Source organism: Asterias amurensis, chromosome 9 (assembly GCF_032118995.1).
Source record: "Asterias amurensis chromosome 9, ASM3211899v1".
In the NCBI taxonomy this organism is placed as follows: domain Eukaryota; kingdom Metazoa; phylum Echinodermata; class Asteroidea; order Forcipulatida; family Asteriidae; genus Asterias; species Asterias amurensis.
Genome location: NC_092656.1, coordinates 1,651,905 through 1,669,450, shown reverse-complemented (window position 1 = coordinate 1,669,450; position 17,546 = coordinate 1,651,905). Strand labels below are relative to the sequence as shown.

The following is a 17,546-nucleotide window of genomic DNA, read 5'->3' as shown; positions in this document are numbered from 1 at the left end:
AGCATGTGGTTTTATACAGTTGACGAGTCCACGAAAATATTCCTCACTACTGAACATTGCCCGCAGCGAAACACACCGACACGATTTATTATGATTAAAATAGCCATTTCGTGACGAATTTAGAACGAATTCGATAAAAGGACAAAGGGAATGGCTGATGAAAAGCTGCAATCAGGCAAAGGGAAATTCCCGGGGAAATCATAATGGAATGGCGTTACTCAAGGGGAAACAAAGTACTGTTTTTCAGGATGTATGTTTGGGGCGCATAAACAGGTAGTGTTTATGTAACAAAAACACATTGCAGAAAGGTTGTCGAACACATGTGTCTTGCAATAATTATATTGCCACATTTTACACAAGAAGAAGTCGGGGAGAAAATTACAAGAATACCAAATTAAACCATGCCTTTTTCTCGTCGCGCAAATGTATGCTTCCAAATTTTAGTTCACTTGTTGACGTCATGACAAGATAAAATTTACAAATCCACCCCGTGACTCGTGTCTGCACAGGCTGCCTGATGTCGCTACAAATTAAAGGCCCTGGACACGTTTGGTAATTTCCAAAGACCAGTATTCTTACTTGGTGTAGCCCAACACAGATGTATGCCTAAAGTAACAAACCTGTGAAAATGTTGGCTCATTTCGTCGACTCATTTGAAAGAGGAAAGAAAAAAACGTTACGTTGCTCACTTTGTGCTTCCAGATGCATAGTAAAAGGCTTCAGCTAAAGTAGTTTATTATTATGAGAGAGAAATTACCCCTTTCTTAAAACTATATTACTTCAGAGAGAGCCATTTCTCACAATGTGTTATACTATCAACAGTTCTCCATTGCTCGTTACCAAGTACGTTTTTATGCTAAAATCTATGTTGAGTATTTGCCAATAGTGTCCAGTGCCTTTAAGGTAAAACAAGAAATAAACAAGGAATAAACAAGAAGAAACGAGCAAAATTACAGTTGTACCCAAATGTCGATAATGTCAATTAACATCACCTCATTCTCAACAATTCTCGAGTGATAATTACTGACCGGAATGCTTCTGTCTAATGGCACATTTATAAAAAATAAGCACAGACAACTTTAATTATGTTCATTTTAAATTCCTAAGAAATCGCACAGGCTTAGGATAATTGATTACGTCGCCTGACGCTTTGCTATGGAACCATCCACGAAATCTAAAGAATGAGGCGGCAGATTTGTCATTGTCAACAATTACATTGAACCTTTACTGAACCACAACGAAGGGGTTTGAATTTATATTAACTTTGAGGATTGAGTTACTAAGGAAAAACGTATGTGTTGGGCATACTGTACAATTTCAATGCGATGTACTTGAACTTAGAGAATAACTTGTGGCGGTTACTTGTTGGACCTGGTTCACAAACGCTAAATGTTGTATACAGAATATTTGCTAACCAAACATGTATTAAAGAATCAGTCAGAGGAAAAACTATTATGCAATTGCTACTTGCAACTTGTCCATATTATGAGCTAAATTGTGCTAATTATATGCAACTGTTATTGTTTATGTGCTTAGAAAGTCGGTGTAGTTGACGCACTGAAATTTACCAACTTATGTGTTGTTGAAAGAGTGCTAATTTGCGTTTTTAAGCAATAATTGGTGTATTCAACCAACAGGTTGGGCAAAACTATTTGTGAGTCGAGAATTCGCAACTTGAACTCCAATTGTATCTTTAAATTTGTCAAAATTTGAGTGACAAGTTATACCATTTAACTGCTCATTGCGCGGATGATTGTTTTATTATTAATTTAGTTTGAATTTTATCACAATTGTGTTCTTTTTCCATATGTATTTCTCAATTTTGCAGATTTAATTTATATAGATCACGATTCCAATAACGGAATTATATGATGCCAGGTAATTAGCAATTGAACGCATGACATTCATTCAGTACATGTCAGATTTCTAAAAACAAAAATTAGCTGCACCTTTAAATAATAATAAATGCGGTCCTAACTTCGAGTACGACTCGATTCATGTGAATAAATTCTGAAGTAGAAATCGCTTCAAGCGTTCACGGTGTTCAAATAAAATTATGGTATTGTCAATCTGTCTGGAACAGGGCGATAAGGTGTCGAGTTCATCTCTAGGGATGTTAGGGTATGGTCAGAGCATCACTCAAAGGGCGCCAAAATCCATTCAAGATTCCTTCCTTGAAAACCCTTCTCCCGTACTCTGGACAATAGACCCGGGCTTGTAAAAAGATAACTTGAGATTTAAGAAGAAGAAGAAGAAGGGATTATAAACATAACTGCATGTTTATCGTCTGTGACGTGTGGGATCCGGAGGATGAAACTTTAGCAAGGTTTGTCGGCTTTACTTTGAAGAGATGATTTCAAAGAAGACACATAATTGCTTGTGAGTAGCTTGCATAATGCATGTATAATCCGACATGACATATTTTGCATTTTTCTTTTAGTTTTCCGCGTAAAAATGAAAGGTATTAGAAATGAAAGGGTATACAAACACATAGCAATGAATTAGTGGTTGGAATTCGTGCTCTTGTACACAGTAGATGATGTTCCACATAAGGCATATCCATGTCAACATTCGATACCTTAAATTGTCATCAGTAACTCATAATAACTTAAGTGGATTAATGGTGTCGTCATATATGGCCTCCCATCTGTTAGCGTAATTCTGTGACTTTTGTTTCTGTAAATGTAATAAAATAGTTCTCTTCATACGCATAAGCGGATTATTTTAACATTTGAAGCCATAATACACTTTCGGCACAGAGAAAAACAAGTTCACAGTAATTTTACAAATAACTTACATAACAGGGTTTACAGAAGGTAATGGTGAAAGACTCTCTTGAAATATTATTCCATGAAATGCTTTACTTTTCGAGAAAACATTAAAACAATTATCAGTTCTCGTTGTCGAGAATTACGGATTTATTTTAAACACATGTCATGACACGGCAAGACTTGCAGAAACAAGGGTGGGTTTTCCCTTGTTGTTTTATATATAAGTTGTGATACACGAAGTGTGGGGCCTTGGACAATACTGTTAACCGAAAGTGTCCAATGGCTTTAATAACTATAGAACCCACTGTTTGTTTCACTGGTTGTATAGTTGTATACATACCTATATATAACACATATATAACCATGGGGGTTTCATTTTAAAATGTGGTTATTCAAGTATTGCATACAACATGGAGCGGTTTGTGAGAATATATATATATATATTTTTTTTTTTTCACATTACCCGAGAAACGCTACTGTCCGTAATGCTTTTCATATTAAATTTGAGTGGATACCATGTGATATCATGTGCATTAAAGCCATTATACACTTTCGGAACAGAAAAATAAATAAAAGTTCACAGATTTACAAATAACTTACAGGGTTCCCAGAAGGTATTGGTAAAAGACTTCTCTTGAAAATTGTTCCATGAAATGCTTTACTTTTTGAGAAAACATAAAAACAATTATCAATTCTCGACAACGAGAATTACGGTTTTATGTAAACACATGTCATGACACGGCGAAACGTGCGGAAACAAGGGTGGGTTTTTTTTCGGTTATTTTCTCCCGACTCCGATGACCGATTGAGCCTAAATTTTCACAGGTTTGTTATTTTATACATGAGTTGTGATACACGAAGTGTGGGCCTTTGGACAATACTGTTTACCGAAAGTGTCCAGTGGCTTTAAACAATACAAAGCTGCAGCGGTACTTCTTATCAAAGTTCAGAGTCATAACCAAACTCGCTTCATCTACCTTTTGCAAATTTGCATCATTACTTGCTTGAATGTCAAGGTCATTAAGCACCGAGAGCAATACACTTCTTTGAAATGAATAATCCGTTGCAGCATTGTAGTCTTGAGCGTTTTACATTGTTTGCCAGGTTAATGCATTCTATACCAGTCTACTGCTTTTATGATCTTATCGATTAGACAACAACGAGAAAATTAATTTGTGAAGTTTGTGTACGAATGACCAATTGATTATATTGTGGTTGTTCAGGAAGTAAACGATTTATGTAAGTACAACTCAAGTTCACTAATTGAAGTCACAATACGATAATGATTGGGTACTTAAGGTATGCCTGTACTTTAAATACATGATTATGCCTTTGAGAAAGACTCTGCTTCAAAGTAAAAACGAAAGGACAGCTCGCATATGTTGTGTTTCTGAAAAATATATCATAAATTTTGCTCGAAATGTTACCACGTGAGAAGACAATTCTTCGATCGATCGTTGTCATCACAACTGTTTCATTACGTCAAGATAAAACATTGTATATTGCGACACTTATCAGTTCGTTGAACATTTCATCAAGGTGGAACCATAATTTACCAAACAGTTCAAAGAAAAACCAGCTGTCACCCGCTGGAACTAATCACTATTCTCTATTCACTGTTCACACAATGTTGCACAAGTCATTGATCCTACTAGAATATAAACATCAGCAGAACAGACAATTTTGAGCGACTGGAAGTACAGTGAAGTAAAAAGGTAAAAGTGCTAGGTCGATTTTGTGTTACATTGTCGTTAACTATTGCAGTGTATGATTTGTATATATGGCTACACAAACTCGGGTTCATCACCCCCCCCCCCCTTTCTTTTCAAATTTACAGATAAATGACTACTTAAAACTAACTGGGTAGCCTTCTTGGTAAGCTGTATGAAATTTGCAAACATGGGCAACTTTTATGTTAGGACATTGTCCTATTGAAACAATTCACATCCAAATGATTACAGACAGATTTTATGAATGGTTTGTGTACCTTTCAGGTTTTGGTTATTCAAAATTGAGTGATTGTGTGTTCCTATCCTTAAAGTAAGATTATCCCTTTCCCTTAATATTACTGATGACTTTCGAGAAAGACTGTTTTTCTTCAGTTGGTTGAAGTGTTCCGAGCTTATTCGGATGCACAAAGATGCGCTCCCAACAGTTCGTAGAGGGGAAGACTGAATGAAGCAAGGTTTTCATAAGAATCCTCTTGAAAGGTAGGTTCATAGCTTAGAAAATATCTAACCAATTTGATGACCAAGAAAACTCACTTAGTATGAAACACTGCAGCTGTTGACAGTATAAACTATTCAAGAAAGGGTACACGTCAGAGTAATCTATACTATTAAAAGCGTAACCCGCGCCATCTTGGATTGAAATTAGAAGGTCCAGCGGCATGGCATCCTTGTGGAAATCAACACGGTTAAGTGTTGGAATTCAATACGTTTGTGTGGTTTCAGACGTCGGGTTGCAAGTCTATACAAAACCCTGACCCAAACTCCCACTTACAAGTCATCTGATTGCAGGAAGTTTGGGCAGCGACCATGTTAAGAGAGGCGTATAACACCCTCACCCACATTACATTTCGAAATAATTTTGTGTAAATGATTTTCATCCTCTAGCGGGGTGCCGCGCGAAGCGCGGCATCCCGCTAGTATGCATGGTTTGTAGAGTTTCACCCATCCCCGCTCCGAAGTTCTCGGTTTATGCATGATTCGTTTTGGTTCTCGTTTCAAGGGATTTGTGTACGTTCACTTAAACTGTGGACAGAGATGCAGTTCTTGATACCCAGTCACCTCGCTAAAATTGGCATGGATGGATTGTGTAAACCTTTAAGAAACTGGACACTATTGGTAATTGTCAAAAAACGGTCTTCTCACTTAAAATAACAAACCTATGAAAATTTGACCTCAATCGGTCGTCGAAGTTGCGATATAACAATGGAAGAAAAAAACCTTCACTCTTGTCACACGTCAAGTTGTGTCTTGTCAAGAGGTGTGCTTTCAGATGCTGGCTTTCGGGACCTCACAATAAAATTATGAGGTCTTGATATCAAATTCGAGGAAAATATCTGTTTTTTCGCGAAACAACGTTACTTCAGAGGGAGTGAGTTTATATGCTATAAAATATTTTGAGTAATTGCCATGCATGCAGTGCCTTTAACGTTGCTTGTTGCAGTTCTTTCAACAAGTAGTTCCAGCTGAAACATTTGCATGCGACTTGTATTGTATACTTTGTTTAAAATATCCCTATATCGGCATTGCCTTGATAAATAAGCAAACTTCACATTTAAGGCCCCTGATAAGTTGAACTATTACATGCATCATAAACAGACACTGAACGTTAACTGACACCTTTATGCAAATTAACTGTCAACCTGTGACCAACTCGTACGCGAAACAACACGTGTGACTAAAGGTGTCAACAATTACACGTTCAACTAATGTCATATCGATTCATAACCACACGGGTATAATGATAGGGACGTCAAAAACCTTCGCGCATCAAACGAAATGTCAATATGAGAAGGATCTTGTGAAATGGTAATAAAGTAGCGTCAGACAATCTTTGAAGACAAGTTCAGGGACTAGATTGACATATTTGCCCGTACAAGGATGCAAGCTTAGACCACCCCACCCCCCCCCTCTCCCCGCCCCGCCTCGACCTCGGCCAAATATAGGTTTCGCCGAACAGTTGATAGCTTCTCATGGCGACAGAATAGGGTGTATTGGCCTTATGGTCGAGTTAGATCAATTACAGACACGTGTCGGTGAAATCCGACATATGGCTGGAATGAAAACGACAGCTAGTTATCACTTACTTTTATATAGTCTGTATTTAGATATGTAAAGGTATTCGACTTCGGTGTCGAATAGTTTGTTTGTGGTGTGTAGGGGTGTTTGTTTACTTTACGTGTTTATATCACTCTACTATGTACTCGTTCGTATACATTTTCTTATTTGGGGCTCAAAGTGAAATGCATTTATTTCGGAATTACAACTGATTCGGAATTACAACTGAGAGCCAGATGAGTGGAGTCTTTCTGAGCCAGGATAGTTTTTTTTGGAAAATTTCAACTTTGATGTCACAGAAATGTATGATAAGAATAGACAAGTCTTTCTCAAAAACTAGGGTCGAAACCTCAGGCCACTAACTGTGTCTTGCATTTTGCCATATATGTCGTTTTGGTTAGTAAGCAATTTTCAACAGTTTATTGTATTTTCTCAGGGGGAAAAGGGTAAGTAGTTAAAAAGCTGATGTTCAAAAAAAGGTAAGTTACAGTTCAGAGCTGCAAAGTAACGCAAAGTATATAAGAGCATCACCATCGCTATGTACTATTTTGACGATAGTATCGCAGTGATAATGAAGGCGGTATGCTAATAAAAACCATTATGCTACCGCGTATAACCATTAGCACTCTGCTCGAAACACTTGCCCCAGAAAAGGCCCAAATTTATTCAATGTTAGGAAACGCAAAGTAGAGATAAAAACCCATTAAGGATCTTTCTCCCTGCACTATTCACAGTACAAAACCCGGTACCGGTTGCATTATCGTTCATGTTTGGGTTATCTCCATACTGCCGGATCAATAGTGCGGTTTGAACGACGCCCTAATTTGTTTGTTTTTTAACCACTCTATCCACTGATCACCACCTCGGTAATCCCAACCTCGTCCCCGATTTATTTTCAACCATGTTTACAATAGTAAAACATGGGATGGAAACTCCTTACTTGGACCCTGATTGGACAACGACTTTACAATATAAGACTATGTTCCATATCCATAAGGTACAGCCAGCCGCCGGCAACCAATAATGTACAAACAAGCTATTAAATATGGTACCGTACTACGAGGTTATGACGAAGATGTGGATTTCGAAAATAAGCCAGACTATTTTAATGTGCATACGTATATAACAATGTTGGATATGCAAACGATCCAACACCAGGGTGAGAGAGCGGTCAACCTTGTAACCGCTCGACACACCCTGGGGACGAGGTTGCGGAACCCCGACTCAACGCAGACCTCGTTTTTGTTTTCATACTTGAAGTTCTCTGCCTCCCTGGGAGAATTCCGTTAAAGGCACCGGACACATATGGTAAATTCCAAAGACCAGTATCCTTACTTGGTGTATCCCAACGTAAAATTAGCTAACTGTGAAAATCGGATTTGGAAGAGAATAAACACCCCCGTTGCAATACTTTGTGTTTCTTCAGAGGGAGCCGTTTCTCACAACGTTTATACTAAGAGTAAATGTGATTAGTAAACTTGCGGGTACAACCACGAGTAACATCTCATTTGAAGGAGTGGTGGCTCCTTCAAAAGAGATTTTACTCGTGGTTGTACATTTATATTTATTTATTGTTACTATTATTCCCACACCATGCAAAGCTTCAAACACCTGTTAATGTTTATACTCTCCATTGCTCGTTAGCAAGTAAGCTGCTATGCCAACAATTGTTTTGAGAAATGACCAATAGTGTCCAGTGCCTTTAATGTTCAGCGAGTTGCCAATACAGTCGCCAAACCAGGCCGAGCGTCATCAGAGTCTGAGGGAGACGGCACATTCTTAACACGCAGGGGGTAAGGTATATCAGAGAAGATGTACTAATACGATAGGGGTATACTTGTGTCGTCAGCGGCTCGCATCCAAGAGGCTCGTCGGCTAGGAAGACTTGACTTAAGTGACACTTGAACCATTCCAGTGCCCTCTAGTTCCTCTTATTTGATAGTCGCATTGGCCGTCGGAGGACAAACACATCACCTTAACCCCCCTAGACAATCACTCCTGGAGACTTGTTCCTGTTTTTGTGTTAAGTAATTATTTTCATCTCGGATTCACACTTCTTACCTCATTGGCCATTTAATAGTCCTGTAAATACAGAGAGTTGGGTTACCAAAAGGCAGTTATAATAACTAGGTGCAGTCTAGTATTGATTGTGTAAATGACGATGGCTGTCTGCGTAAGATGTTATCGGGGTCAACATTCCGCAAAATATAGGTTTACAGTGTTAAGTTTTGCGCAAATCGTTTTGAAAAACGCTTGAATTCTGGTGAACGCGTAAACAGTGGGAGTTCCCAAGAGAAGAAGTTGTCAGTCTATAGGTACGTCAACAACCATTCAGAGCGCGAGTTGTTACCAGGAGCACGATTCACGTCGCCACGGCTCATCTAGCTCAAAACTTATCTTCCATTACAGGGGTAACTCCAAGTAATTCCCCTTGGAAATTTCCTCATGATTAACCCACACAGAAGAAGGTACAAGATTCATCCTAAGATTAAAGACGTTGCAAGCAAGCATAGACCAATAGTAAACAAAAACTGCAAGCAGTTGTTTTCTAGACAACGAACTCCACATGCTAACCTCAAATCGAAATGGGGACACAACATGTAGTTATTTTTAAATATATGACATCATTTTTCAACGTAACTCAAATATTTAGAAAGCCCAAAGGATTACACTTTGGAGGTTTTATACATATTGAATGTACTGTCATTCCTAGTTGAGTGATATTTTGACTAAATTATTTCCGGAATAACTGAAGTAGGAAATTCGCCCCGGGTATATTGACGTATAACTTTCAAACCAATCCAGATACCCTTTAAATTTGATAATTTGCCAGACTCTGAACTTCACAAAGCGCGTAAGTTTCTTTAATGCGCCTGTCAGATTCAAGCCTACGAAGGCGCCTAATATCAGTATGTTCGGCGTGAAACGTGTGCTATCGGCAGACAGTTCCCCGGGAGCAATTTCATCAAAGTACGCGTCAAAGTGTGTTCCTGATTGAAGGAATATTCATTGCTGTACAGATCTCTGCGTTGACAACCTTTGTTCGATAATTTAAGTTATACTTATTTTGCTTCATGTTTGTTTTTCACTTCTTAGCGGTTTTTTTTTCTTGATTTTCACAACTTATTTTCCAAAAGGTCTCTGTATGCCACCTGAAGCGACAAATCAAGCGTAAACGATATACGGTTTAAAGCATGTACACTTTTGGCTTTTATATTATCGTTCTAATGTTTTAATTCAAAATGAGAAGCAATTTATGAATGTTAATAGACCCTTTAAACTCCCCTGACAATGTTGGACAACCAATCAAAAGGCATCAAATCAAAATGAACTGCAACCAACTGTTCGATGCAGAGTTTCGGTTTAATAGAACAGACCCCAAAATTGATAATTCTTGAAATATGACATCCACTCTTGAGTAATAACTCAAGTCAGAGCTAATTCTCAAGTTCATCCAATCGAGAGAGACAATGATGAAGGATGAAACTTGAAACCCTACCTACCGATTAATCCATTTCTCACTTAATGAACTGGCCTCGAACTTCATCTTCCGAAACTCAATAACTAAATGCCAATTTCTTCGACGCCAGAATGAAGTTACGAAATGGTTTCAAGTTGATAGAGTACACAAATTCAGACACGAAAAGCCATTTCCTGAAAAATACTGATTTCAGCGCACTCTTTATGCAACATTTGTTTTAACATAAATCTTGTGTAATCTTGTTTACCCATTAATTTGTATTTGTTACCGTTCATTTTGGGTGTGGATAAAACGGAATAGTAATGTGTGAAACAAAGGCTGATATTATAAGTCACATTTTCCAGTAGAGAGTAAACAATAATGACACTAAAAGGTATACACATGCAAAACCATTGGGTCAATACATTCGTTGGACATCATTGCAAACTACTATAACAACCACAAATAGACTTGCAGCTCACTTCTTCATTTTCTCCCCATTAAGGGTCCTCTTAATTTTAAATTGAGATGACCTTCCAATCGTACGTGACCGATGACACGGCTACCCGATAGCTTTGGCGGTCAAACAAAAAAGACAAAAAAAAAACATAATGATGGTCAACGATATATTAATCGTGATGACGCGCCTATAAGGTTTAGGCCACTACATTAAAAAAAGGCCCTATATTGCTAATCCTTCACGTTCTCTCAGTGTCACACGCGTTAGGAGCTGAAACTCAGCCCTTCGTGCTTAAATTGAAACCAGTCATGATTTGACATCTCCAAATTCAACTGATTGCTCCTGGCTCCGAAAGATAATGATGTCACGAGGAGGGAAAATAATCAAAGCAGGACTAGGAGACAAGCTTGCTAAACAATCATGAGGTGAAATGGTATCTATACGTTATTGATGATCGAGCTGAAGCATCGTTAGAATAAACCGAAGAAGATGAAATGGTTTTCTCTATAACTTGTGTAACCTCTCTGTAATAACAAGAGACGTATGAGATTGTATGTAATCGAGTGTGAACGACAAACGAAGTTTGTGAGCAAACTGTATGTATATAGTTGTAAGATAAGTACAGACACAAACACCTTGAAAAACATCAGATTTCCATCTCTATCCATCACCATCGAAAAAGAAGAAGAGAAAAATATGGGATCGAGTCGAACATGCAAACAAAAGCCAATGAAGATTAATGAAAATGGTTCTGCATGGTCTACGTAAACATTAAAACAGACGCGCAAGGACACGAGATGGGAATATTAGGTCTGTGCTGGGGTCTGTGCTACAATTAGTTAAACTCGATATACCTTTTTTGACATTAACAACAAAGAGAATGACAAAACTACTATAAACAGACTGAAATGCCGAGGCCAATAGACGACGCTTGCTTGATAAAGGGCAAGGTGTCTCAGACTGGTAATAATAAACAAAGAGAATGTGTGCCGTTATAAGACTTGGGATAATTAGTATTTATAAATTGTGTTTTAGAATATAATTAAAAAACTGAGAGAAAAGACGAACGTCTTCACATCCAGGTCGAGACAAATGCAATTAAAGCAACAAGCTTTGTACAATAAACCTTAAAACTGTATTGTTCTAGACTTGGTCTGGACAAACCATCTTGCAATAGTGTGATTTGAAAACGGGGAGGGTTGATAGTCTTCTTTTCAAGACTGCAGTCAGTTTGTCCCCATATCATTACACCAATTTGTAGTCATGCATGTACCACTTTCAGGCACTATTCACCGTACCACGAAATCGGTCCGCTAACAGCATTCCGTGCACCATTTACAAAACATGACGTCACATTCCAGGGGAATATTTTTAAACAGTCCTACAGTTGACAATTATTAAGTATTCCTCTCGAAATGAATGTCTAACTTGCGATGTGTTGTAATTGCATTCGTCAGTGAAGGAGGACACGGTTGAAGGAAATACAAATAAAACCCTCGCCGCTTCTAATGTTGGAGATTAAAAAATAAAATAGCAATGCAATGAACATATGTTCGTTATGAAGGCAGCGGTATGGCAATAAAAGTACACGCACTTTGGCCTTGAACTTGATATCTACAGGCACATCCTCTAATACAAAATTGGATGGGGTAGTTAAGAATAATAGACGTGCCACATGAGTCCTTATTGGGGAGTCACAGTAATGAAAAAATAATTATGTCCCTGCTGTGTAGATACTGTTCAGCAGGTATTTTCGCAAAGCAGTAATTGTCACATTTATACGGGGTATCATCGGGAAAAACCAGTGGGGAAAGCTTTATTTCTTAAGAAAAAGAATCAGAATTTTGACTGCAATTCTGCATTTGGCTGCGATAGTCTTTGTTGTTAATAAACCATTTTAAATCAATTCAAATCGAGTCAATATTTTTGCTTTCTTGTTATTTATGTATCATACTGTTAACTCTCTGCCCTTGTTACGCAGAATCGCTCAACTACTTTCTGACACAAATTGACTCACTGTCGCATTTTGTGGTTTGCAATATTTTCTTGTGGTTTTATCTTCCTGTTTTGATGACTTCCTTATTATTAAGTGGTGTTTCCCCATCACAGCTATGCACATATGGAAGCCCTCCCACTCTAAAAGGTGTTCAAATAGCGTCTTATTTCATTATTACGTGGAGGCCTTGTATCTTGAGAATATGTTAAGACGTGAGAGAGGCTCCGATTTAGGCCAACTGAATACTCAGTTAAGGTTGTAGCACGATGGTTGTCTCTAAAACTGAATAGTTTGGCAACTTGTGAAATAACTCATGAATAAAGCAATAAACACTTTAAATAAAAATCATTAAAAAAAGTAGTTTTGTTTTGTAATTTTGGGTTAAACGGAGAAAAATTGACTAATGTAGGACTACATTAGAACCAACGACTCACATATGGACGTACCAGTGCTCTACCAGCTGATCTATTTATCTAGCCCTTTGGTTTGGTTTTCCCTATTTTTTTGACAATATTTTTGTTCGGGGTGCGTATAAAGGTAGGCTATATTTGAAATGTATACTTCTCTTCTTGCGAAATTATATGTACTGTTAAGACAATCGCAGTATGTGTCATGCAGTCACAACAAACATGGTCATAAAGTGTATCACTAATTAAAAAAAAACCTCCCTTTCCCATCCCCTGTCTCTCTCTCTCGTTCTCTGAAACAATGACATTGTATTCTCATTATCTTGTCTATCTAGAACAGACCACGATCTCGAACTTGCTAAACAGAAAGGTATTAAATGAAAGTGCCTTCCTCGTGTACGCGAAGTCCGTGAAAATCTATCTTAGAATGAACACTTGTGGCCTTCTGCCCCTTCACTCAATTCCCGTAGTGGGTCTAAAAGCCAGATAAAGTAGTCGCTTTTGATCTGTTCCTAGATCGAATGCAACCTCTTGCTGATGAGGTGTGCATATATAATGTATAGATCTATCTATCCGGCGTGGCTTCGAGCAAGTAGCTTAAGAATGGCACAGACGCATTTGGTTTGCACTTGTACATGTCATCAGTTATTTAGTTATTACGTTCAAACCAGATGTATGTCATTTAGGAAGGTTGGAAATTGGTTTTGGACAATGTATAAATGCAAACTTTCAAGGCTCCTAAATAAATTAAACATCTTTTTACATATCAAGCTTTTGAATGAAACACTCATCAAATGTTGTAGATGTTGTTTAATGCTACGATTGCGAGTAACTCAATTTTAAACATCGTTGACATCGGATGTGTATCATTTATAGCAAAGTGGTTCGAAATTGGTTTCTGGTCATTTTTACATGCAAACTACCTTTAAGCCCTAGACTCATTAACACAACACAAACTATGTAAATAACTTGCAAATGTAACCATCGTTTTTTAGAAGGGAATATGGTTTAATGCCAAGTTGCCAATTAACTGAATCTGAATCGGTATCGTCATACTCCAATCACATGGCCTTTAAATTACAAACTAAATTACAACAACAAAAATGTTCCGACAAGATACAGTATAATGTGTTTTAGCCCGAAGGATGTAATTCGTGTCCTGTTGCAATTGTGGACACCCTGTTTTATATGTCACAAGTACATAGAATTGTTAGGAAACAACTCGCACACCCAGATTTTAAACCAACTTCCAGCAAATGTTGACAACCTTTTACCAAATCATATCCAAAACCTTTGATTCAGAACCAAAACAAGCTGATTCAAATTGTTTTGGTTTGTCAACCAGCCCTTTGTAATGTTGTTATGCTGTTTTGACATGTATTGATTCGGTCATTGCCATTGTTTTAAAGGAACACGTTACCTTGGATCGGTCGAGTTGGTCTTTAAAAAGCGTTTGTAACCGTTTTTTATAAAATGCATATGGGTAGAAAGATGTTGTAAAAGTAGAATACAATGATCCACACAAACATGCCTCGAAATTGCGTGGTTTTCCTTTTACCTCGTCGACTAACACGTCGGCCATTTATGGGGGTCAAAATTTTGACTCCCATAAATGGCCGACCGTGTTAGTTCGCACAGTAGAAGGAAAACCACGCAATTTCGAGGCAAACTTGTGTGGATCATTGTATTCTACTTTTAAAACATCTTTCCAACCATATGCATTTTATAAAAAACGGTTACAAACGCTTTTGTTTTGACCAACTCGTCCGATCCAAGGCAACGTGTTCCTTTAAGCATTATACATCTTCCCCTGGCTTGCTATAAAAACAACTACTCAACAGTGTGTAAAGAAAACCAGGTGATTTTACTCCAATACATGTCCTTGGTTCATGATGGGTGTTTTAAATATGGAAGATATCATGTACTTATAATGTTGCCATGCAAGGCTGTCAATCATCGGGTTATCAGCTTAAATAAACACAATTTGATTAAATATAACCGGCTTTCGTTTACCAAGGCTGTGGAATGGATGAGAATAATTTGTTTTATTTTGCGCAAGATGCACATCCCGAGCCGAGCGATAAAATACACCTGTTTGGGTATGGCTATCCACTAGATCCATGCAGACACATTGAGTGGTATGAATATTCGCTAATTTTGCAATGCCATCGCTGTAATTTAGGGTGTATTGTGTTGTATTCAACGGCTGAAATTGCAGTATTAACATGTGGTGCCGTGTTTTGGTTGATTCGTTTCCATGGTGATGTTAAATAATGTATTCATAAATCATAGGTCAAGTATTCATATATCAGTCAGTCAGCCCTGCACCCCAAGGGGTGCGCTTTGGGGGTAGACCCGGTATGCCGTTGGCCAGAGAATAAACTTCACACGTTAAAGATAAGCCTACGAAATTGCATAACTCCCCTTATGATACACGTTTTGTATATTTTTATTGTAACCTAGGAGGTATTTTTTTTTTTTTTTTTTTTTTTTTTCATGTGCCAACTGGTTCCGTATGTTTGTATTTTGATTGGATCGGATGTTTACAACTACAAATTATAACACAAATAATGTGAATATAGTGAACTTGCATCTTACCTCTTTAGATCGTCTTGACCTTTGTCACTATTTTGCTGCAGATACCAGTCGATATGGAAAATTGTAGCAGAATCTCCAACAACGCGATTCTCATACAAATTATAAACTTCAATTCGCGCGTTCATTGTCATAATTAATTTTAAGAGTCGCATATTATACTTACCATTTCTGGAAGAACATTGTTTCCTGTTTTCGTATCCATTGTTTGGTTAGAGAGCACTTTTATTTTTTATTTTATTTGTATTTGTTTTAACTGATCATCACAAAGCCACATTGTTTTTAATATTTTTTAACGATTATATTCTCCATTAATATAATGACCGTAATTAGTGCTTGGGAATGGCGGTATAAGGATTAACGTTTGAATAATTGAAAACATGCTTAGGTGGCGCCTCCATCAAAGCACTATCATTTGTTTCAGACGCCGTGGTTCCGCTTCGATGAGCCGACCTTGATTTATTAGTGACAACGTTGAAGTACAAGAATGTATATAGCTTAAGTTATTATAGTAAAACCCTTAAAAGCTTTGAAACCTGGACTGGGGCATAACTTAATTTCAATGTCTTCTTCTGTCATGAAATAAATTCCACTATACGCTGGAATTTGTCACATGACGCCCATTAAAGCATCTTTATAAGGGGAAGTTGTTTTAGGGATCAAAAGGGGGATTCGGAAAAGAGCAAACACAACGTCTAAAGACCGAATTGTCTCAGACGATTTCATTATAAGATTTGTGTTTCGTAACGTGTTTTTCTGGTTCATTTAACTTTGTAACATGTACATTCTAACAAATTGGACATAGTAAGTGGGCTTCCAAATTTAGCCATTACATTATCTCAGATGATAAAATGTTCTTAACTTTTTCTCCCATGTTACATCGTGACAAGTCATTCGGGTTTCCAATTAAAAATTGTTAAAACTTCAAGACAAATTCATCGGGTTTAGTTTCAACGGAGGGGTTTACTTAACTAAATACTTGAGCAGTTAAACAAACGTGTCAAAGCGACTGTTGTTATTATTGCATTGAACACTGACCATCATAATGTCGAGTGCAACGGATAATAGATATCTATCAAAACAAATATGGACATTGCCAAGTGTATTAAAATAAATCGTACAAATTTACTTTTTTTCTTGTTAAACTCACAACAAATAATACATTCAAAGCGATCAGAATGCATCTGGCCGTAAAATTGAAACATTATAATAAATTTTTAATCGGTTTCTTTCGTACGTTTAACACGTATAATTGGCACTCATCATTAGCAATGTCATGATCAATCCAGGGACGTGGGTCATGCCATTTCTCGGTTCCACAGTTTATGAAGAGAGAGAAAGAAAAAGGAATTATGCTTACATACCTTTTGAGTGCTGACCTAACGGGCCCCTCCTAGTGCCAACAAATCACAAACTCCTAACAAAAACTGAAATTCCCCCGAAACGCAAAATGTCGACAGTGTTCGACACACTTGAGAATTCGTCGAGTGCGGTTCAAAGACAGATGCTTCAAAGTTTGCCCGAACAGCGTCTGTTCCTCGTCTGTTTGGAGATGGTCTGTTAGTGAACCTCACCACCTCGGGTTGTGTTATTTGTTCTCTCTATATATATCTCGCTCTCTCAAGTAAGGTGTTAAGCTCGCACACTTGTATACAAGCCTACAGTACTAATATATCCTGGTGGCGTGCCCCCTCTGTTGAAGCATCACACACACAAAAAACATTGCAAGCATTTACTTTTCTTGTATTAGTTGCAACAACTACCAAGGGAAATGTAGGTCCATCTCAACTTGCGGGAATATATCCAGGATTAACTGCAACGAAAACTGATGCTGGACGAAGTGAGCTTACATCCAACTGCCGCCCTCGATCCAATAGCTGAGTCGGCTGGCTAACTGACTTTGGGACTATAAAGGCAAACAATCACTGCATACCTCGGTTTTGTCTGTTGACGCATTTGTGCAGCTGCTAGTAGCCGCTATGCATTTCAACATATCTCTCTACACCAGGTCTTTATTCATCAGCCACATAGTGATATGTTTTTTGATAATCAATATCCAATAATAAAGCGTA

At 37.8% G+C, this 17,546-nt stretch overlaps 2 protein-coding genes across 4 annotated transcripts in view; both read right to left on the bottom strand.

Annotated features, from left to right (window-relative positions):
* Positions 1–17,006, bottom strand: part of LOC139941480 (G-protein coupled receptor 54-like) — a 112,140-nt gene extending 95,134 nt beyond the window's left edge. For both annotated transcript variants that reach the window (XM_071938005.1, XM_071938007.1), the window contains exon 1: positions 16,839–17,006. The gene's annotated coding sequence lies outside the window, so the exon portion shown is untranslated. The remainder of the gene's footprint in view (positions 1–16,838) is intronic.
* LOC139941481 (kiSS-1 receptor-like) overlaps positions 1–17,546 on the bottom strand; it is a 127,189-nt gene that overhangs the window by 12,882 nt on the left and 96,761 nt on the right. The window lies entirely within an intron of this gene.